General features: G+C 43.5%; 1 protein-coding gene and 1 long non-coding RNA gene across 7 annotated transcripts in view; one reads left to right on the top strand and one right to left on the bottom strand.

Annotated features, from left to right (window-relative positions):
- Positions 1 to 23,080, top strand: part of LPIN1 (lipin 1) — a 421,902-nt gene that overhangs the window by 4,446 nt on the left and 394,376 nt on the right. The window lies entirely within an intron of this gene.
- The window catches only part of LOC146816796 (uncharacterized), a 91,071-nt gene continuing 82,468 nt past the window's right edge, over positions 14,478 to 23,080 (bottom strand). The window contains exon 3 of the long non-coding RNA XR_014962941.1: positions 14,478 to 17,106. This is a non-coding gene — a long non-coding RNA (uncharacterized LOC146816796). The remainder of the gene's footprint in view (positions 17,107 to 23,080) is intronic.

The following is a 23,080-nucleotide window of genomic DNA, read 5'->3' as shown; positions in this document are numbered from 1 at the left end:
CACTCTGCAGCTGATCTCTGTGGGTTCCAAGAGGAACTGAGGTAGTCTGACTCTCTGTGTTCGGCTAGTGAGGAAGGAGCGTATCAATTTCAGGGCTTTGTCGTGGGTGCCGGTGTCATGGAGTCTTGAGCATAAGGTGCGGTGAGAGACAGTATCGAAGGCGACCAAGAGAGGGCTGCAAGTTCGCCTCGGTCGAGGAGGGCACGGACGTCATGTCTGGCAGCGAGGAGGGTGGTCTCGGTACTGTGGCTGCTTCACAAGCCAGATTGGGAGAGGTCCAGCATGTGGTTTGTTTCAATGAACTCGGAAAGTTGGACGTTGATGGCATTCTTGATAACCTTGGCTGGGAAGGGGAGAAGAGAAATGGGTCTGAAGTTCTTGAGGTCCGTCGGGTCGGCAGAGGGTTTCTTCAGCAGGGGGCTGATCTCTCCGTGTTTCCAGTCTTCCAGTTAGGTGGCGGAGTTGATGGAGCAGTTAATGGTGTGGTAGAGGGGGGCAATGGTGTTGAAGATGTGATGTGGGCAGGGGTCCGAAGGTGCTCTGGAGTGGATGCTCTTCATGGTCTTGAGGGCGTCGTCCTCTGTGAGGGGGGCCCAGCTGAGAAGGGCCTGTTGGGGGTCGGCATAGTAGGGTGCAGTGGTTGTGGGTGGGGTGGGAGGGAGGGACTTGGGTATTGAGGATCTCAAAGCTGTTATATATCTCCTTGATCTTTAGGTGGCAGTAGGTGCCAAGGTTGTGGCAGAGGTCTTGGGAGGGGGATGTCTGCTCTCTGGGTCTGGCAAATTGTTTGACTACAGCGAAAAGTTCCTTGTTGAGTGCGTTAGCATTGATCCTTTCTTGTAGGGCCGCTTGCTTCTTTGTTCTGATGAGGTGGTGGTATGCGGTGGCAGCAGTATTGAAGGCTGAGTGGTCTTTCTGCTCCTCCATCTCTTCTCAAGCCATCTACAGGTGCGTCTGGACTTGTGACGGGCAGGAGAGAACCAGCTGGCTTCCTTGGGGTGTTGCTTGCTATTGGTGTCTGTGGATGTCGGTGGAGGGCTTTTGCTCAGGGCGGTGGAGAGCTGTTCTTCGGTGACCTTGTTCCAGCTTCTACGAGGGTAGCTGTGGGCGTGGTGGTGTACGGTGGGTTTGGTGAAGGTGAAGTGGGCGCAGCAGTAGTCGGTCCATTGGAGCTTGGTGGTGTGGCTGAAGGTGATGTTGTTGCTGGCGGAGAAGATGGGGTCAAGCATGTGTCCTGCTGAGTGGGTTGGGGAGATGGCAAGGTTCGAATCTGAGGGTGGCAAGGTTCTCCAGCAGGGACGAAGTGTTTTTGTTGAAGGAGTTGTCCTGGTGAAAGTTTAGGAGGATGTAGTCTGTGGAGGCGATAGCGTGGTGTGTGATGAAGTTGGTGATGGAATCGCTGAAGGGTGGGTAGATTCCGGGGGGTCTGTAGATGAGGGTGTCTCAGAGGGTGGTGTTAGAGTTGATCTGGACCTGGTAGCGGAGGTGCTCAATGTTGGCTGAGAGGTCGCCTGCGTGGATGGTGAGGCGGAGGGTGCTTTTGTGTATGATGGCGATGACTCCCCCCTGTTTGTGGATGCGATCCTTTTTGATGATCTTGTAGCCGTCCGGGATGGCTGTGGCGATGTCTGAAGCAGAGGTGGAGTTCATCCAGGTTTCTGTGAGGAAGGCAGTGCCGGGGTCGATGGAGTGGAGCAGGTCCCAGATCTCCATGGTGAGTTTGTGGCGGTAGCATGTGTTGAGCAGGAGGCAGTTAAGGCATCCGGGTCCAATTTTTGTCAGTTGTGTGGTGGGTGAGGCTGGTGTGCAGTGGCAGGCAAAAGTGCAGCAGCAGATCCGGCAGGAAAAAGGGCCTTGGGTGTCCATCGGCGATGCCCAGTGGCAGGCGGTGTGGCGTCTGGTGTTGAGAATCTAGAGGGTGCTTGCGTCGTAGCAGTGGAGGTTTGAGAACGAGGATTTGTGGAGCTGGGCGTGGTCTAGGCATGGGCGGGTGCAGACGTGCTTGCCTTTGGTGCGCCAGTGGCGTGCCCACTGTGCGGCTGCACAGCAGCCGTCTTATGTAGTGTGAGGGAGCGGGCTGGACAGCTGGGAGGCGGGAAAGCGGGAAGCAGGAATCAGCCCTGGATGGGAGGGCCGCAGAGGAGAGCAGAGGCAGGGGCACGGGAAAAATGGTGCAAAAAAAGAGACAAGAGAGCTGGTAGAAGAGTAGAAAAAGTGGAAAAAGTGAAAAAAACGAAAAAGAGAAGAAAAAAGAGATCAGAAGGCGGAGAGACGAAGGACAGAGCAGCGGCAGAGCAGAAGCTCCACACTGGACCACCAGGGATGAGGCGCAGGCAAGTGCCTGCAGGTGGAGGAGGACCTCGAACTCTGACCAGCTAGGGTCAGGGGCAGCAGCTACTTCAGCGGAGGTCCACGGGAAGTGAAGCACTTCACTTACAAGGTCAGTGAGGTTGCTCCTTTCACCGCGCAGCAGACGCCATATGTAGTGTGAAGGGGAGGGCTGGACAGCTGGGAGGCAGGAATCAATGCTGGAGGGGGGTGGGACATTTTGTGATAATCCGGTGGCACACAGGGCTTAGCCATATCTACAAGGTCATGTAGGGCCACCCTGCATGGCATTTCATGGACTTGTAGATATGGATTGAGGCAAGGCAGTGCACGTCTCTACATTGCCTCACACTACGATGGGGAGGCGTGCCATGGGCATTACGGTGGGTGTTCCCATGTAAGTTCCCTGGCATTTGACACATTCCCAGATTAATACCAAGCTATAAATCTGGGAATGCGTCAAAAGCCTACGCCTCCCCAGGGGAGGTATAGGGGAGGCACAACGAGAAGAAGTAACATTACTTCTCCCTATTTTTTCCTCTTTCTATGTGTGCTGCCTTTCTAGAAATAGTTAATCCCCTCTATTGATTGTAATGGTGTCCCTTCCTGCATACAAACATTCATACCTACAATGCAGGCACCCTTGCACCATGGTGCAAGGGTGCCTGCATTGGCACATGGCACCCTATTGAGCACTATCGCAGGGAAAGAGGACAGGAATGCGCAGTATCAGATACGATGCATTCCTGCCCTTTTCTTTTGCTGTAGGACAGTACAGTAGGAAGGCTTGCGGCGCTGCCCTCCGGCAAAATATTGTAAGAGAGGCCCCAAATAGGGCCATAAAGCTGCATTCATCAGGAGCCAGTGAAGTGCTTTGTTCACATTTGCAAGGGTTCGGGGAAACTTCTGGCACCTGCCTTTTTCGCCTTTGGAGCCTGTCAAGTTGCTTCTTTGAGAGCCATGAGTAGATGGCTTTGCAATAGCCAAGGGATCCCATGACCAACTCAATCATGAGCTCCCATGGTGCTCGGTTTGGACTTGAAGAAGAATTTTGCAGAAGATTGAAAGTAGCTAATTAACTCCTCTGAACACAGGGTTGACTTGCAGTGTGAAAGAGAGCTAGGCATGAAATGCAATTCCTAGCTTGCTTACCTTTCCTGATGTTATTGAAGGTGTTTCAAAGCGAAGGGCAAAGAATCTCTTTGAATCCCTTTCATCACTAGGATTTCAATCGAGTCTTCATTCATGGATATTAAATCCTCCTTCATTGATTCAACAATGTGATCCAAGTATACAATGATTCTAGTGTCCTCCTGTCTGAGTAGTCCTACAGCTCGAAGTGGAGTTGTAATACATTGGTATTTACTTGGAACCTTGCATGGTATTATTTCTTCGATAAACTGTGCCATTGGGTGTACATAAATATTCAACGACAAGCAAGACAGTGGTGGTCTCTAGGCTATAACACATGGCACCAGTCAAAGATCATTCCACTGAACCAATTTGTATCTTCTAGTACAATTCTTCAGCTTTTCTGAGAGTATTCTTTGCTCCATAATGACATCTGCTGCAGAGAGGTCAAGCAGCATTAATGCAGATTTTCTGTCCTAATCCACTTAGAGAGTGATGTTGGATGAGGTGGGTTATATGTCCCAGGTTGTTCTGAATCCTGACTGCTGATTTTAGAGGCGGTGTTTCTACTCCATGTGTTCTTGGAGTTGTCTAGTACCTTCCCTTAAGATGATAGTTTGCCTGCTTAAAAATCCTCCAGTACGGAATCAGAGTATCATTTTTACTCCATGGGAAATCATTTTACTCTCAACTTTTAGAAGTACCACTTCAGAATCTGGAGCACTGATGTCTGTCCTACAGACACTGTACAAAATGCTAACCAGAGTCTGTGTAATCATGTGTATTTTTTATATGCATTAACAAACTGGAAGCTGGATCACAATGTACACGTGTAAGGGCTCTGAGCACGACTCTAACCAATAGGCCTCTACAGCAATTAATTTCTAAGAGCTATTATGTATCAATAAATAAATATAAACAATTTAGCCTACATTTTTTTTATATTATTCCATAAGTTTATAAAATGTATAGTTCACATAAACTGTTCCTGAAAGACCTGAAATATACCATTTGTTGTGCAGAAATTAAAATAATCTCTTTTTCAATGTTTGTGAGCTTACATTGCAATCTATCGTATATCTGTATATCTGTAGCCTACTAAATCGAAATTTTACAATGGGGGCCTGAACATATTCCTGTGCCCAGGATCCTATGACTCCTTAATATGGCTCTGGAAAAACACCAGACTGCTCTTGACAGCAAGTGGGTAAAAATATGACTTGGTGCTGTTTTGCCGGCACTGACAAATGCAAGGTCGCCCAGTGGATACTACAGGTTGTGTAATCCAAGCTGTGTCCAGTCAGCTGAATGCTGTCGTCAGATGAACTTTTCCACCCTCAGCCGTATCCAAATCTTAGTGACTGACATAATCAGCTGCTTATAAAATATTGACTCTGCAGGACAGGAGAAATCTCACTTTAGCTGACAAACATCCTTTCCTTGCCACCACACCCCTCACGTGCTGAACAGCACTTTATTAGCCAAACCACATACATGTGCATGTACTTGAAACCCCTGGGAGATAAGAGATCTCTGGGCACATCTGCTGTTGTCTTGAGATATTTGTGACCCATTGCTGAAGTCCTGCTGCTGAGCCATGTCTGCTTCAGTTGCAGAACTTCTCTCCCAGTCTCTAGTTAGGTGGGTTAGGGATTCCAATGAAATCCTGCTCTACCCCTTCCTATCTAATGATTAGATGCTCCGACATAGCATTAATTTATTTTTGGGGGAGTTTTATATAGCGCAAACTCAACCCGAAGGTATCAGAACGTTTAACATGATGCGTTACAGATAGACACATTCATTTTGTTAGGCACCGGAAGGGATTTGCCCAAAATCACAGAATGTTGAGCGTCCCTTCCGAGACTCGAACCCTGTTTCCCAGCTTCAAGGTCGACTACCCTAGCTGTTAGACTTCACACTACTGAACCTACGGCCTAAATGTTTGCAAAAACACATTTTTGTGGGAGATTTTTCCAGCAAAACATTAAAATTTCTGTGGGAGAAATGTCCCTCAGGTTTTGTTTCTCACTAAACCTATATTTTGTACTTTTGCAAAGGTTGCCAAAGTTAAATTTGCTGATTTCGTACATGTTGAAAACATTCATTCTGCAACTGGCATTTTAGGAGGAGAAGCATTTTCATTGACACTAAAAGAACTACGCGTTTTACTATATGAATATTAACATTTAGCCGATTCACATACTGTGTTACTAACTGGTTACTAAATGGAAGAACCTGTGCACCAGACAAATCACAAACATGCGTGTGGCAGGCTCATGGTAGCCTTATGTTGAATGCTCACCTTTTGGTACAATAAATAAGCTGCTTATTAACATCCCCCTTCCAATTTCCAGTCTCATTTAGGGGCATATGTATCAAACGATTTTGTATTCGCAAACACTGCGAATCGCAAAAAAACAGCGTTTGCGAATACAAAATCGCAAAATGAGATGTATGAGGCATTCTTAAGGAATCGCTAATTTTGCGATTTCTTAAGTTTGCGTAAGCATTTAAGAAATCGCAAATTGCGATTCCGTAAATGCTATGTAAGACGCACCCAAGTTGTGCGATGTCTCCTTAAGAAATCACAAATTACCACCAACTTCAAGTTGGTGGTAATTTGCGATTTCTTTGAAAACTGCACTTATTGGCATTTTTCAAAGTGCCATGTGGCGCACATACATGTCCTTAGGGCATGTATGTGCGCCATATGCGCACACATGCTGATTTCAGGGGTGCATCAGGGTGTCATCATGACACCCTTGCACCTTTGAAAATATTCTCAATTTGCGATTAGCAAATAGTGATTCGCAAATTGAGAAAGACTTCCCATTCATTGCTATGGGCCTCCTGGCCCATAGGAATGAATGGGAAGGTATTCCTTAATTGCGATTTCGCAATTTGCTAATCGCAATTAAGGAATTTTAAGAATTCGCAAAATTTGTGCGAATTTTTAGATACATTTCGTTTTGCAATTCTCAAATAGCGATTCTCAAAAAATCGTTATTTGAGAATCGCAAATGGAGATGTTGATACATATGCCCCTTAGTGATGTACTGAAGAAACCTGGTTGGCTTCTGTGGGGTAACTATGCAGAATAATTTTTAGGCTCCTCTAAAGACAATCAAATCTACAAGTCTCGTTAAGAGATATCTTTAATCATTATCCTACATAAGTAAAGGGTAGTGCATAGGTCTGTGTTTCCCGCTGCTAATTTAGCAGGTCTATGCTTGTCAACTGTGTTGTACATTGTTGCCTGAGGCGCTTCACCAGCTACCTCCAGCACAGCTATGTTGTCACTTGAAATACCTTGGTTTACATTTCCTTGTTCATTCTAGTTTTGTATGTGCTTGGCTGAGGAGCCAATGAAGCGAAGGTAGTTTTGTGTTGATGGTTCTTCAGTGGTTGGTTCATCTCTTTCCTTTTTAACGATTTAACATAGTAAAACTGGCCTCTTACTTTTCCTCCTCCATGGACAGATAACAAAATGGGGTCCCATGTCTAAACAGAAGCCACACAAATATACATCACATACTCTAGTGATCGTCGAAAATTAATGGATTGCACAACAAATCTACTCACCATGATGCATTAGAAGTGGCTCACTTGTAATGTCTCCAAGACTCATACTGGTCTACGGAACTAGCAACCTTGCAGTGTCTCCGTTTGATTTCCACCCCTGATCCATCACCATCTGCTTTTTCCTAATGCCCCAAAACCTATGCATTCCACAGATGATCAGAGTCAAACAGGAAAGGAATATGGGTCCTATTGATTCTAATCCAAAGGACATCCTTTCTGCTAGTGTCATGAGCTCCAGAATTGATTACTACAGCAGAATATATGAGGACATGAGTGGGCCGCCCTGCAGAGTTTCCAGACAGACTCCTAGGAACCCAAAACTACACAGTCCTCAGTGTATGGCTACAGTGCATTGGCCATATCCCATGGGGCAGCTCCTCCACTGGGGCGGAGGAGCGCCCCACTGCTTCCACACAGTGCAAGAAAGCCAAAACATAAAATAGTAATAACTTTTAGTTATTACCATTTTATGTTTGCTTTGCACATTGTGGGCGGGTGTGCAGGGCTGCTCTGCTCTTTGAGCAGGGCAGGGGAGGAGTGCTTTGCCCACTCCTAAGTGTGCAAAGACTGTTTGGCCTGCCCTCTCGGGCCTCCCAAACCAGTCATGCGCCCTCTGACCTTCTCCATGCAGGCTGAAGAACATGGACACCCCATTAGCCCCTGGCTGGGCACCGACCCGACCAATCACAACGCTGCTTGCAGCATTGTGATTGGCTTAGGGGAGGGAGCCTGGCTGCCTGCTTCCTGTTCCTGTCAGAAGCAGGAAAGCAGGAGCAATGAAGACACGGGACCCAGCAGAAAGGTAAGTTTTATTTTGTTTGTTTAATTATGATCCTCCCTGTCCCCGCGCGATCCCCCCGCTCCCGCCCCCCACCCGCGACCATGCCGGCCGCTACTGCATATACCCGCAGCCCTCATGTTTCGACGTTGACTCCTGATGAAATAAAAGATTGAATTCAAGTTGTCATGCCCTGAGCCTGATGCTCTTCATGCACAAGCATTCACCCATCTTACTTACTTGTTAGTGCCATACCAGCCAATCGGATGCATAATTTCGGCCACTGGGAATAAACTCACAATTAATTCAGTGGAATATAAACATATTTTGGGTAGACAACTCTGTGCTCAAGGACCCTCTCTACAAGACATACTCTTTCTTTTAACCTTCAGACTATTCACAAAGCGGTCAATTCAGAAGGACATTTATGAACACTCTAATACTTATAAATGCACTTCACATAGGTACGGGCATAGATCCACACCTGCACCACTTCTCCCTCTTATGAGCAGAGTTCTGCTGAGAATACCAAGAACTCCATTGACATAGTCCTAGGCTGTAGATGTACGAATGTATGACGTTAATCAGCAGCCTTTTATCCCGCAGGGAATCACAACGCGGTCGTTGCAACGACCGCGTTGTGATTCCGCATACCATTACTCCGCAATTCAGAACAACGACTTGCGGAGGGGGGGCACTGGATGTTGGAATAGTATAATTTACTATTCCAACTCCAGTCTGTGCGGACACTAGGGAAGGTGTTGGATTTTAAATCCAACAGCTCCCCCCCTCCGCAAGTCGTTGTTCCGACTTGCGGAGTAATAGTATGCGGAATCACAATGCGGTTGTTGTAACGACTGTGTTGTGATTCCCTGCGTTTAAAAAGTTTTGGGGTAAACGTTGTTTACCTAGATGTACATGTGGCAGTGGCAAGGAAGAGTGGGTAGAAAATGGGAACAATCTACTAGAAATTCAAGGAGGACATAGGGAAGTACACTAAAGTACAAAAACACACCTTTAAAATGGTAAATCAATTACAATTCACCAAAGTTACACCTGCATCCAATCCAGTCCAAGTAAGTCATAGTTATTGCAAGGGAATCATACACAAATCAACGAAGGCAGGGGATAACACTACCAGCATACAGACCTACACCTCCAAAAAATTAAATAAATGAAAGAGAAAAAAATGAACATATATAGACCTCTCAAACACCCACATACATCCAAACACAGAAATGTAAATATAACAGATGGGCCTATTTAAAATAATACAAATAAAATAACATTGTTAATGATTTTTCTACATTTCACATCCAATACTACTCTACAAACACTCAGACACGCCGTAACAAATCACATGTACCATATAAACACACGCGCGCACAAACACACACACCCACAAGGTCTAATGTTTATTTTATTCACATGATACCTGTTTCCCTGTTCTTTTCAGTTTATTGCTCTACATAGAGTAGGTTTGTACTGCTACATTGGTGGATATATTTGGTGCATTTAGGCCGACATTTACCCCGGGCATAGGCCTAAATCCACTGCGCCGATTGATTGCTGCTTGTAGATTTACCTTTCTTTCTGTGGCACGCAGCTGCCAGTCCCAGCTCCATTTACGTGATGGTGCTATTGTCCTACTGTCAGCTAATAATCTTCTTGATCCCCTTGTAAAACTTTCCACCTCACTTAGGAGGCCCGGGGAAGCACTCTCTGGGCTGCAATAGATATTTTCAAAAGCAAAAACAAACAAAAGCTACAACAGGATTATCTGCCTGTTCCATCACTCTAAGTTTTGTTTCCAGGCTTGCGAGCTGAAGCTGTGCAGCTAATGGGTTTAGGGGGGAAGGAGCTGAGTGGTTTGAGGAGCAAGGATAAGAAACATTTTGCATTCTAATTGAACTTATATAGTGCTTACTACCCCTTATGAGGCATTGAAGCACATTTCGGCGCATGGCACACCACTCCATAACCCAAAGATAGATTTGTGGTGAATAAGTAAAGGGAAATATAAATTGTTACTGGGAGTGGTAGACATGCAAGCCTGTTAGTTGGTTGAAGAGGATAAAGGTTGGATAGGGGGAAGGAAGAGTTCAGAAGGATTATTTAGGAGATCATAGAAGTAAAAGAAGTTTGGGAGGAGTCAGAGGGTCTGCTAGTTGAATGAACAGGATAAACGATGGATAGAGAGGGGAAGAGTTTAGAAGTGTTTATTAGTTCATAGCAGTAAAGAGGTCTGAGATGAGTAAGAGAGGGGAGGTAGGGGATTTTTCGGAAGAGGAATTGGATGAGTGATAGTTGTTGTTTGGAGACATTTGGAGGGGATTAGTTACCTTTTTTTTCTTTTTTTCTCTGCAGTGGGAGGAAAAATATATAAATATGTAGATACATAACCACACATAAGAGGTATACATACACAAATATTTTACGATGAAACACATATGGAAAATAATCAGGAGATATAAAATTGTACTAGATACATTCATATGTACATGCATGGATAAATATTTACAAACTCAGGATTTCCATTTTTGCTGTAAATTAAGTTGATTTTTTTTTTTTTTCATTTCAATAGTGAAACACTTATAGAAACAATTGCTATAATCATATTTATACATTGTGACAAATATGTGTTAATACAAGAGAATAAACCCATAAGCATACACTCATCATCTTATATGTTATTGATTTATTGATCTAATCATATATGGATCTAAAAATAAAGTTATACATATATGTAAGTGCGTATATAATATTTTTTTATTTCTTTGTTTTTTTAAATATAATTATTTATTTATCATTCCTCTACTAAGTATAAAAATATATATCGGGAGATCCATTTCCATACTTTAGTTTTTTCCCCTTTAATTAATATTATATGTTTTTACTTGATTATTTTTGATTTATGTATTTATATTTTTTTTTAGCAATATCTTTATTGCATAGTAAATATTAATACTAAATCAAAGGGGAACCTAGGGCAATAAAGGTCCAGCATACACGCCCTAACGTATGAACAATGACTCAAGATTGAGGTGGCCAAAGGAGTCAATCTGTGCGGCTGACCTCCCGTCCGAGAGTCTCACCGCTCCGGACTCTCAGAGGGTAGGTCGGCCGCACTCCGCGCAGCGACAACAAGTCGGTTGAGACGCCATTTTGCGTCCCGTGACTCCAGAGCAGTTCGACTCCTTGGGCCCCCTCAATTTGGGTTCCTACTGATGAGGATCCCGCCTGTTGAAGACGCACTGACTACATATGGTGTATTTACAAAGAGCAGGATGAACTAACTCTAATTTATAGATGTGTACCAATCCACCCCGTTTTTTTGTTTTAAGTAGTTAGTAGTTGTTTTAGGTTTTGAAGAAATGCCATGAGGATTCTTGACTATTTAGGGCATGAAACATGTTGACTACCACCTACATTTAAATATTTGACCATTTCCAAGTATTACATATCTTTTATTCATGACATGGAACCCACTAATTAAAGTTATTTCAGTGGGCTTTCATAGTTATTTTTAACCCACACACTGCTCACACTCTACTCACCACTGAAATATACCACACACCCACTTCATCAACGGCCTAGACTATGGTCTAAAAAGATCTCTGGCAAAGAGCCCCCCTGCGGGGCCCATTGGGTATTGCAGTGCCGGCCCAACGAGGAGCTGCCCTATGTCGAAACATGACACCCCTTGGGGTGTGTGAGGGCCCTTGCTCCTTATAGGAGCTATTTCTCTTTATTCCTCCATCCCACCCCTAGGAACTGCATTCCTCTTGATTCATAGTAAACATCAACACATACTTTCTGTGTAATCATGTTTATATGTTGTGATATGAGTGAGCATAATAAATAGAGACCCATAAGCATGTAGTCAATCCCTATATGGTATTTATTTAATGACCTACATATATTTTAAACATTAATATACTGAATGTATATATTTTAACTATAAATAATATATACATTTGTTAAGCATAAATAAAAGAAAGTATATGTATTTTTATCCCTAAGTTTCTGTACAAAAATGCACACATTTAAATATATACTTATAATCAAAGTATACATGTTTAAAAAGACATATATATGCACCATTGATGTTCTGTGCATACTACAGCTGTACATTTGTATTTGAATATGATGGACATGTAGGTACGAGCCAGCTTTTGAGTAATTTTTGAAGATAAGATGGTTATCTGTGGATCTTATGTGTTGAGGGAAAGAATTTCATAGTTTGCCTGCTTGAACACAGAAAGATATGCCACCTATTGTTTTGGTCCTGTATGCCGGCATTTTAGGGAGGTGTGCCAATCTGGAGCAGAGGTTTCTTTGTTGCATGTATTTTGTGATTTTCTTCCTCATGAAAGGTGGTCCTGTTCCATGTTTTGGTTTGTGCCCAATACAAATTAGGTTGAAAGTTGATCTTCTGGCAACCAGTAACCAACCAAGGACCCTTAAGGAAGGGTAAATGTGGGCCTGCACAGTTTGCACCATTTTTGCAGTAACTTCTGCTGGATTCTGTTAAATCTGTGTTGCCAAACGAGTATTTTTACTGACTCTCTCTCTGACACCATTTTTGATGGGATAATGTTGCCGCCTTCAACTGATGCCAGCTTTTGGTGTTTTACTTCTGCAACATTTTTATCAACATCCAACACTGCAGCTATAGCAACAGTAATGTAATCTTACGCAACAGTTTCAAGCATGACTATACGGCTCCTGATAATGTCTGTCACCTACTCACAAAAAAAGGTTAAGACAAGTATTGTGGACATCTTCTAGACCAGTGATTCTTAACCTGTGGTCCAGGGACCCTTAGGTGTCCGTGACGCCTACTCATGGGGTTGGCCACTGCTTAGAAAATAAAATATTGTTAACAAATTAATAAAGTGCACATGAATGAAGATGTAAAATTGAAAATGTTAAAACGCTCTGTAAATGTGAAGGAATGTGAAAATGGAGGTTAAAAATTAAGCTGGTAAGGTGGGAGGCGGACTTGGGGGAAATGGCTGATGACGACTGGATTGACGCTCTAGCTTCCCCTCGTGAGGTGGCGATACCGATGCGACTTCGCCTGGTTCAACTCAAAATTCTGCACCAGGTGTATTTCGATGCCAAACTGTTGTATAAATTGGGTAGACGTACAGACGCACTCTGCCTATGGCACTGTCACCAGACAGGTACATTTCTGCACATACTATGGGCATGCCCCCACATTCAGCAATACTGGATAGAAGTCACCCGACAGATGGTGAGGGCGATAGATAAACCCGTCGCCCCTTCCCCCCAGCTCTGCCCCCTTAATGTGTGGGAAGATACGGACCTCATTCAGGTGGAACGGGGGTGGGTGGCAGGGGGTTGGGCCATTGCAAAAAGGAACATTGCCCAGAAGTGGGGAGTAGACACCATGCCGCGGCTGCGCGACTGGGCCACAGATATGGATCAGGCCATGGTGGCGGAGAAAATGGTTTACAAAAGTAGAGGCTGTCCGCTGAGGTGGGATCGCAAGTGGGGGCGCTGGAATAAATATCGGGGAGACATTTGTATCTCTCCAACGGTGGAACTCAGAAGGGAGAGACAAGCTATCCTGGATAAAGTAGGGGAAAACGCTGTGACCTAATAGCTCAAGACCACCATTCAAATGCTGTGTATGGAGAGCTCCCTGATCCTAATTTGTGTATGTAACCACCTCTGTAATATTTTACTGATCGGTTTGATTCCAGGCATACTACCCTGGGTGTATTGCTTGCTGTCTCCAAAGTCCGGATGTATATTTTGCCGGCGAAGGAGTTATTTAAGTTTCATTACTGCTGCAATGTTGTGGATTTTATTTTCAATAAAATTGTTATTTAAAAAAAAAAAAATTAAGCTTGTAGCCACAAATTCATTTGTGGGAGCTTTGCAAAATAGCATGGATAAGGGTTGTCACAATTGAATTTAGAAATGCGCCAACCTTCCCATTAAAATTAACATTTTGATATTTTTGACATTTGTTTGTAAATCGAATACAATATTTCACCACGTGTATTTTTTTGATAAATTCCTATTCCTGTAATTTTGTTAGACTTCTGAGGTTCAAATCATTGACATTTTTAGGCCAGGGTCCCCAGATTACAATGATGACTCAGTGGTGGGTCCCCAGATCCCAATACCAATACAGTGGAGGTCCCCGATATTCCAATAATGGTTAAGTGGAGGTCCACATTAGACAAAAGGTTAAGAATTTCTGTTTTAGAGGATTTTCCACGCATAATAATATATGGGTGGAGTCCATGCAGTACAAGTAGGAAATCCAATACTTCCAGGTGGAAAATACTTCTACTACACTTGCTCTGTTATGACATTAAAATCGACATGAAAATGTAAATGTGCCAATTAATGACTGTGAGGCTGAAGTATTTAGGGGCATATTATCAAGACAGGCGATAAAATTATCGCCGTTTTAGCGGCAGAAAACTGCCGCTAAAGCGGCGATAATGGGCTTGATAATATGCTCTATGGAATTCCAATTGAAGCCCATGTTAGATGTGAAGGACATCTAACCTGAGCTTCAATTGGAATTCCATAGAGCATATTATCAAGCCAGTTATCGCCGTTCTAGCGGCAGTTTTCTGCCGCTAAAGCGGCGATAATTTTATCGTCTGTCTTGATAATATGCCCCTTAATCTTTTTCACCATGGTGAAGTCTGCATTGTAAAAAGGTGGAACGCTTTCAGGCGGTAATAGATCAACGCAATCTGTCAAAGATACACTGCAAGTCGCAGTGGAACCCACAATGTCAACATTTGGGGAAAGCAAAGTTGTGTCTCTCTTCTTTTCAGATTAGCATGACATTGTAAAAAGGGTTTGTGACTGCGAATGCATTCTAGAGCATTGAAAGTTTAATTGAAAGTTTACTGGCTCCCTTTGTATATCCAGGAGGGACAACCTCCACTGTTCAGGTGGCAGGTGTGGGTATCAGGGGAGCAGATAGTGGTTCCAAGGGCTGTTGAATTCTCCATTCGATGTACTGCAACCCCTGTCTCTTTAAGTGACAGGAGTAGCAACACCTGAACTTTATGCATTTGACTATAGTAATAGAGATTTCTTCTCTCTGCATGTCTTCCATCTATGCCAATACAGTGTTGAATTGCAGTTGTGCCATTATTAAATATGGCCCGAGATATTTTTTGAGTGGTCTATTTAGTTGGTAATTTAAAGAGCTGTTTCTGACCGCCATATTCTACAAAACCAAGAGTTTCTACCAGCCAGATCCCATAATGCACATATCAGTGACTAAAACCTGAGGCCGATCTGTGGATGTATTGTGAACTAACCTTGACTCCTAAGTCAGAGCTGTACCATACTGCTTAAATCTAAAATGATCAAGAAATCTTTGGCCTGAATCCATCCTCGTGAGGCTGTTCCTTCTCATCCAGATGGACTCTGGTGAAGATTGTCGTGCCACAATATGCACACAAGCTATAGCTGTGAAGTTATATTAGTATGAGGTTGCTGTAGTTATTAGTCTGTAGTTTTCTCAGGATCAAGTGGCTCAAAGTCAGCTGAGGTCCATTCTAACTAAAGTCAATAATACTTACACAAGGCTTTTCCAATAAGCTAGTTCACCTTCCTCATGTTAACAACTACAAGTAAACAGTGAAAGTTAGAAAAAAAGTTAGAGTAACGACAAAAGTAGAAATGTAAAAATGTATACTACAAAAAAGAAGAGCATACAAAATGTTTAAAAAGTAGTGAAAAAAGTATGGGTTGCAAATGAGGTTAGATAGAAGTTCATGGGGGACAAAACACTCCTTTAAGGGGCATTGGTCAGTAGTGGGATGTAATGAGAGCCTTGATTAGTGGTGGATGGTGAAGTTTGGAAGTAATGAAACATGAATACCTAGGGTTTAGGGGAATAGGCATGGGGGGATTATAAGCATTCCATATAGTGTCAGTGCATGTGAGGGATGACTATCATGTATCAAGATTTTCCAACAACATTATGTCAGGAGTGAGCACCGTCATGCCATGGGTGTCCACAACATTACAACATTTACCACTATTATGCCACAGACAGTGTTATGACAAGGTAGTGCACTATTATGCCATGAATGTCCAGTGTACCCATCATGAATTGTTATATTATGCCACGGAAAGCATTATACAAGAGTTGGGTTGAGGGATCCGCAATGCACTTTTGATATGTTTACCATAGATAAAATGAATTTATGAGAATAAAAATATGGAATAACAATATGGAACTAAGTTGATTCAGCTGATTATCTATCAAGAGGAAAGGTGTTTGAACTTAAGAATTAAATGAGGAAACCCACCAGGACATTAGCTTGTTCTAGAGGGGAAGACACTATCCAGGTGTATGACAAGTGCTACTTGACGAATATTGTTTTGCGCTCAAGGTCAGAAGGTGACACCCTACAAGCAGACCATTAACATTTGATACAAGAGTAATGCGTTTAAATTATTAGGAGTGCACTGATACTTATATGCAAATCATAGACCAAATTATGAAAAAACGCCCCGAAGAGAGGTAGCATCAAAGAACAACCCTCAAGGTAGACTGGAAATTAGTGCTCAGTTCTGTAGGACAATAAGCTCAGAAGACACTTGCTCTCAGAATCCAAGGTGCACTCATTACCAGGTTTTAGTTTTCTGGTCAGTCTTGGTATATAAGGATCACAGACCTTATCACACCATAGCCTTCAGAACTCAGGTCTGAGGTTCAAGAGGTATTCATTTAGACAATTCTGTGGTTTCACTGCTTCCTTTATCCTTTGTATGTATTTGTATCCACTTTTCTGACTTTCTGGTAGCTTGTGCCAATATGCTGTTGCGCCCACATTATATATTTTGACCTTCTATCTAGATCTCGTTTGTTCTTCCGGTTGTGATCAAAACTGAAACCAAGAGGTATAGGCCCTCAGGTTCACTTCATTGGTTGCTCATAGGGTATACATGAAAACATTGGAGAGATTAAAATTGGAAATACAGAAACTAAATGACAGGAGTTAAAAAAATAGAGAGCATCATTTAAAGCCCAGGAAGTATATGATAGCAGGTGAAACATAAAAAGTTGCTGCCATTAATCCTGAAATAGAGGTGAGTGACAGGTGCAGTGTGGTAAAGAGAAAAGGTCTTGATCTGCAAAAAAATGGAAATCGGGAACTGGAGCAGATATGAAAGCCATCACAAATCCTAAGAGGCACAGGATGTATTTTTCTTTCTTCCGAGTATATGTGAGACCCGCTATGGCCATCAAGACATCTCGCCCAACCCTAAAACAAAAAGAAAACATGAGTGTCATGTAAAAATGTCAGTTTATAAACTGCAGGCTAGACACATTTCTGTCCAGTTGTTTTAGGGATTAAAATATAATGATTGCAAACTTTCACTCTGACACAACTAAAGGAAATATATACATGTATTTATAACTCGATTAACGCCATAGCTACCTGGATGTTGGAAAGCAGGCTGCTGCTCAACCCTTCTAAAACAGAAATCATGTTATTTGGACATGCCCAACTTCTCTGGGCTCCTGACTGGTGGCCAGCAGAGCTGGGCCCTGGCCCTGTACCCAAACCGGTGGTAAGAAACCTGGGAATCCGCCTGGACCAATCACTCTATATGAAAGAACACGCCTTGGCCATTACCGTCTCTAGTTTTCATATGCTATGTTTGATGAGAAGAGTTTTCGCTCTTTTACCACTCTCCTCAAGGAAAACCCATCACCAAGCCCTGGTAATCAGTCACCTTGATTACGGAAACTCACTCTTGGCCTCCATAAATGAGAATTTGCTCTCTAAATAACCTCTCGTATGCAACATCCCTCCCTCCCCCCCGCGCTCGGCCACAGCTTCACTTCTTGAGTCTCTACATTGGCTACCATTGAGAAAGAGAATCATTTTTAAACTATGCTGTCTAACCCACCATGCTCCCCATGGTCAAGGGCCCTCTTACCTAGCCTCCAAGCGTCTGCTCTACACTCCTTCGAGACTGCTTAGATCACGTGATAAGGCCTTGCTCACAGTCCCTAGGTTTAAGAAGGCCAGAGCAGGCTGCTAATCTTTCTCTTTCCTTGCCCCTCATCTCTGGAATGATCTGCCCACGCAATCACGCTTCTGTCAAACTCATTCCCTTTTCAGGAAGGCACTTAAGACCCACCTATTTTAGGTTCACTTTCAGCCTGTCCATATTGTCCTGGTCCCGCGCCGAGATAGTCCTTCTGGGGTGATTCGATCGTGTAATAAATTAAAATAACATAACATAACTAGGCGATCAATTTCAAATTAACCATAGTCTTTAGTGAAGGATGGGGCAACCGAGCTCTCCCATGCTAGACACGGATGAAGAACGTTGCAATCTGTAGTATATTGTGTCTACAGTGCTGCACACTGGACAATAACTATGCGCTTGCAGGTTTCTCCTACTGTAGGTGTGGATGAATCTGCGTGTGCACATGTGGTACATGAATCAAGATGAGCGGACCATAGTACAAGATAGAAAGCGCTCAAGTGCCGTAAAGATATCGTTTGCAGAGCATGTAAAAGTAAGATAAATGGAATCTCAAATGATAAAAACTACAATGCATGTGATATATATTCATTATAACCGTAAAGTTCCTCCACCACATCTCACACATATCAATCAGGCAATTTACACATCCAGTCGTGCTGGCCAACCCCACTCTTATTAAACTTTACACTGCAGCATAGAGGATGCGTATGAATGGCAGGCATTTTAGCCCAATGTTAGTGGAAGTATTCCAGACATGTCAATGAAATAATCCCGAACTCTGTATCATTGAAGTCAAATTGCTTCTTAGGTCTGGCCGGAGATAGCTTTAGATGTCTCACCAACATTTTGGTTTCTGAGAACAAATAATAATAATGAAAATGCACAGGGACTTTCAATCTGCTCCCTTTATCCGTCATTCTATTCAAGTGCCATTTACATTTTGCTTCTGCCCACCACCGCCTTCATCATGGGGCAATAGATCAGCCCAGCCCATTTAAGCCCAGTTAAGCCATTGGCTGTCTTCACATGTGCACATCTGCCTAAAAAGAAGTCCACTGCAATAACAGGGCTGGTAGGCCAATCTCTAATATCATGCCTACTTTGATTTCATATTTTTTTAATTTACTATTGTAATGGGTCTGTTTGTAACAGTTTTTCATTTGCAACTATTTGCTTGCCACCTTTAGAGTGCAGCATTTTTACTTTTGTTATTACTTTTACACTTTTAATGCCTATGGCTCATGTTTTAAATAAAAAATAGAATAAATGTAATGGCTACACCTGTTGGCTTTGCAAATGCTTGCCTCGTGTTTAACATCTCTTTTGAATGTTTCGCAACATATTTTCTCCACATCAGTTCTATGTATTATTTCAGCTCATGATAACCATTGTTTGAATGTTGTGTCAGCTACTTGAGCTCTACAAAAGAAATCAAGTAGGATCCTTCTGAGAGACTCACTACGAGGCATCATCAAGGCCAGTCGATAATTATCGCTCAGCGCTCTTAGCGTGAGGATAATTATCGCCGGTCAACGCTGAATTTTATCGCGGAGATAGCGTGCTATCAGCAACGCTTATCTCCAAAGCGGTAAAATTCAACGCGCAAGCTGCCAACTGTGCGGTCATCGCTAGAAATCCAGCGATAATCGCACAACGTTTGGCGAAAGCTTGCTGATAGGGCAAGGCAGACTTAGCCATGACATTTCCCGCTATCTTGGGGTGGAAATTAAATGAGATGGCTTTAGGTCATATCAATAATAATTTAAAACTTGGGTGCATATTTACAAGGAGATTGCGCCACAGGAACGCCACTTTTACCGACGTTCCGGTGGTACAATGACCTGCTCCATATTCATAAAGTGGTTTTAAGCCAATTTTTGTGGCTTAGCACCGCTTTGTAAATATGGTACCCTTTCACACAGAATCTGCATAAAAGGGGAATGCAGTGGAGGTTGCTGTGGGCATTCCAGCGCAACACCCATTGCTTTTTTACTCTGCCCCAGATTTACAAGGGTGTGTAAATCCGTGGCAGCGCCAAAAACTAACACCAAGCAAGGAATTTGCAGGTGTTAGAATGGCGCAACAAGGAGAAATACTTAATACTTTTTTCAACTTGTTTTTTCTGTGTGCTGCATTCTGCAGCACACATAGAAAGAGCAAAATGCCATTAATGATTGCTTATGTGCAGTAAGGTGTCTCTTCCTGCACATAAACAATCATTAAATGACTATTTGCTACGTCTATGTGTGCTGCAGAATGCAGCACACATATATGCAGAACGCAGCACACATATATGCAGAACGCAGCACACATATATGCAGAACGCAGCACACATATATGCAGAATGCAGCACACATATATGCAGAACGCAGCACACATATATGCAGAACGCAGCACACATATATGCAGAACGCAGCACACATATATGCAGAATGCAGCACACATATATGCCGAATGCAGCACACATATATGCAGAATGCAGCACACATATATGCAGAATGCAGCACACATATATGCAGAACGCAGCACACATATATGCAGAATGCAGCACACATATAAGTAACAAATCATCATTATTGATTGTTTATGTGCAGGAAGGGACACCGTCCTGCACATAAACAATCAATCCCTGCAGTGCAGGCACCCCTGCACTATGGTGCAAGGGTGTCTGTGTTACTGCTAGGCAGCTATTTTCAGCGCTAGGGAAAACACAGAGGTGCACCGTACTGTTGTAAATACGGCACATCCCTGCGTTTTGAAATGGCGAAGCGTTTGGGACGATAATTTTGCCGCTGCTCCGTCCACCACCATTTCCTTGTAAATATGCTCCTGGGTTGGCCACCAGTATCAGATGTGAACCTTCTAGGATCCCTGACAGGCTTCTAAGCTGGCCAAATAGGAGGTACCTTAGCATGGACGCACTTGAAAACCAGACAGCTCACCTTAAACAAGATTTTTGCTTTCATTAGCAACTGGTGGAAGGTATTCCTGGCTGCCGCGATATTAACCTTATCCCTCAAACCAGCAACTAAAAGGACTGCGGCATCCTTTCCCCTCTGTGAACCATGTAGCGGCCTGTGGGGCTAGCAGGCGTATTCTAGGCGGTCGCGCGCCTGCCCACTGCACCCCCTTTCACTTAGACTCTGATGTAATCTAATCATGTCCTGCTTGCTTGTGCTGCTCATCAGCTGGGATTCACATGCCTGGTCCCTCAGCTGTTCCAGAACTCACCCCTGCCTCGCCCACCCATGACATATCAAGGCTGAAAACAAGATGCTGTGTTCGCCAATTTGTAACATGTGCATCAGCTGAGTATAGACCAAAAAACATAAAAACTCACTGGAACTGCTTCTTCTATCTCTCTGTAATAGCTCAGAATTCGTGTTCATTGATGTCATTTTTTTTTAAACCATTACAATATATCACAGACATTACCAGAAATTATATTCTAAAGGATGACATTTAAAAAAAATGTAATCAGAATACTAACTGTGCAGCGATGCACAGAAGTCTCACCTTCCTAGTATATGCCGGGTGGTACTTGTGTCTGAGCAGGGGTGAGCTCTGCCCTACATTACACTGTGGTCAAATAGAGACTCTAGCTCATAAGACTGGATCTCAAACATATATCTTTCAAGTGCGTCTATGCTCTCGGTGCTCGACGCCCCCACAGGAGTGTAAATCTGCCTTGTTTCTAATTTACAGAAACCATGTAAACATTCTGCACCTGTGGGGGCCCACGAGGGTCCCAACAATTCTCACGTGTAAATAATGCCTAAGCCATTGTAAATCTACATATATGGTTCTAATTCTAACAATATGAAAACTTACAGTCGCAGTGGGTATATGTGACACTATACACAGCGCATGTTACTCATACAGTGCTATTAAGGGACAATAACTCAAAATATGGAACATAATATTACAAATAATGGCAAATGATAAGCTGCCACATCTAAAACACATTTCAAACCAAACACCAACAATAAGTTTTGCACCCGTGCCCTCTTCCTCTCCTATTCCACTATACACCGACGTGAACACCAACCAGTACAAGGAGGCAACAACACGGTGATGGAAGAGGCAGAAAATGTGGGCCACCATGCGTGGAACGACTGTGGTAAGTTTTTCAGCATGAACTCCACACAACCTAAGTGCAGCCAACAAGCAGGCCTTGTGGCAGCATCAGATTGACAAGCTGGATACCCTGAGTGTGAAGAAATGCATCAAGTTCATAGGAAATGGTTATAAGAGTCAAGGTGTGTGAAGAAGAATAACATAGGGTACAGGAGACAACTGCAATGCCTAGCTGCGGGTCTGGCATCACGCCTCAGACTCATTGAGCAGCAGGTCATCATCATGCTTGCCCAGTTAGATTGCCTTTTCTGTCTCCTCCATAGGTTACGGTCATATGGCCGCGTACAATCATACAAACATGCACCTGCGTACCCCTGTATGGCCCCTCCACAATGTCAATGCAACCCAGGCACACCCTGAAAAAGCAGGCTATCATGGCTCTGTCCCCGTGCCATCTTCGCAAATATGCAAAGCATCTCTAGGCAGAGATAGGATGGCTGCTGCCTGCCACCGTAAATATGAAATCAACATCTAAACAAGCATTGGCACTGTGAATAGGTTTTGCCTGTGAATCCAGTTGGCTCTGCCAAAGCTTGTTACCTTCCCTAGACGGACCTCATGGATGAAATTAAAATCTGGTCTTTTTTAGCTTTAGTGTAGTGGGCATGCCAGTGATACAAAATAGGTGGGGCGCTACGCTCCGCTCCTACCCTGAAAGTCTCGGGGGGATTCGTCAAGCGGGGGCTGAGATAAAAGGGGGGTCCCAAAACGCGTTTTTCCCATGCATTTTTCCATAGGACCTTTAGACAGGGCTACAGCCCGAACGGCTGAACAGAATTTAATGAAATTTGGCAGAGAGGTAGTCCCCATGTCAAGGAAGTGCCTTTTGTAGGTTTTGTGTAAATCTGTTCAGTAGATTCTGAGAAAATAGCCTTTAAATCAATATATATATCTGAGCCAGCTTACGATGCGCTTACGGTGCGCTTACCGTACGCGTACGGTGACGTGCGCGAGCGCGATCCTGATTGGCCGTTAGATCTTAGTAAACATTCGAATCGGTCTAAACCAGGAAGCGGCGGCCGCCATTTTCTCTCTCGCACTCTGACAGGTGGTTGAAAAACAAAGTGAAAAAACATGTAAAGGGGCTGTTTAGACAGC

This window comes from Triturus cristatus, chromosome 6, assembly GCF_964204655.1.
Source record: "Triturus cristatus chromosome 6, aTriCri1.1, whole genome shotgun sequence".
In the NCBI taxonomy this organism is placed as follows: Eukaryota; Metazoa; Chordata; class Amphibia; order Caudata; family Salamandridae; genus Triturus; species Triturus cristatus.
This window is presented reverse-complemented; position numbering and strand designations above follow the sequence as displayed.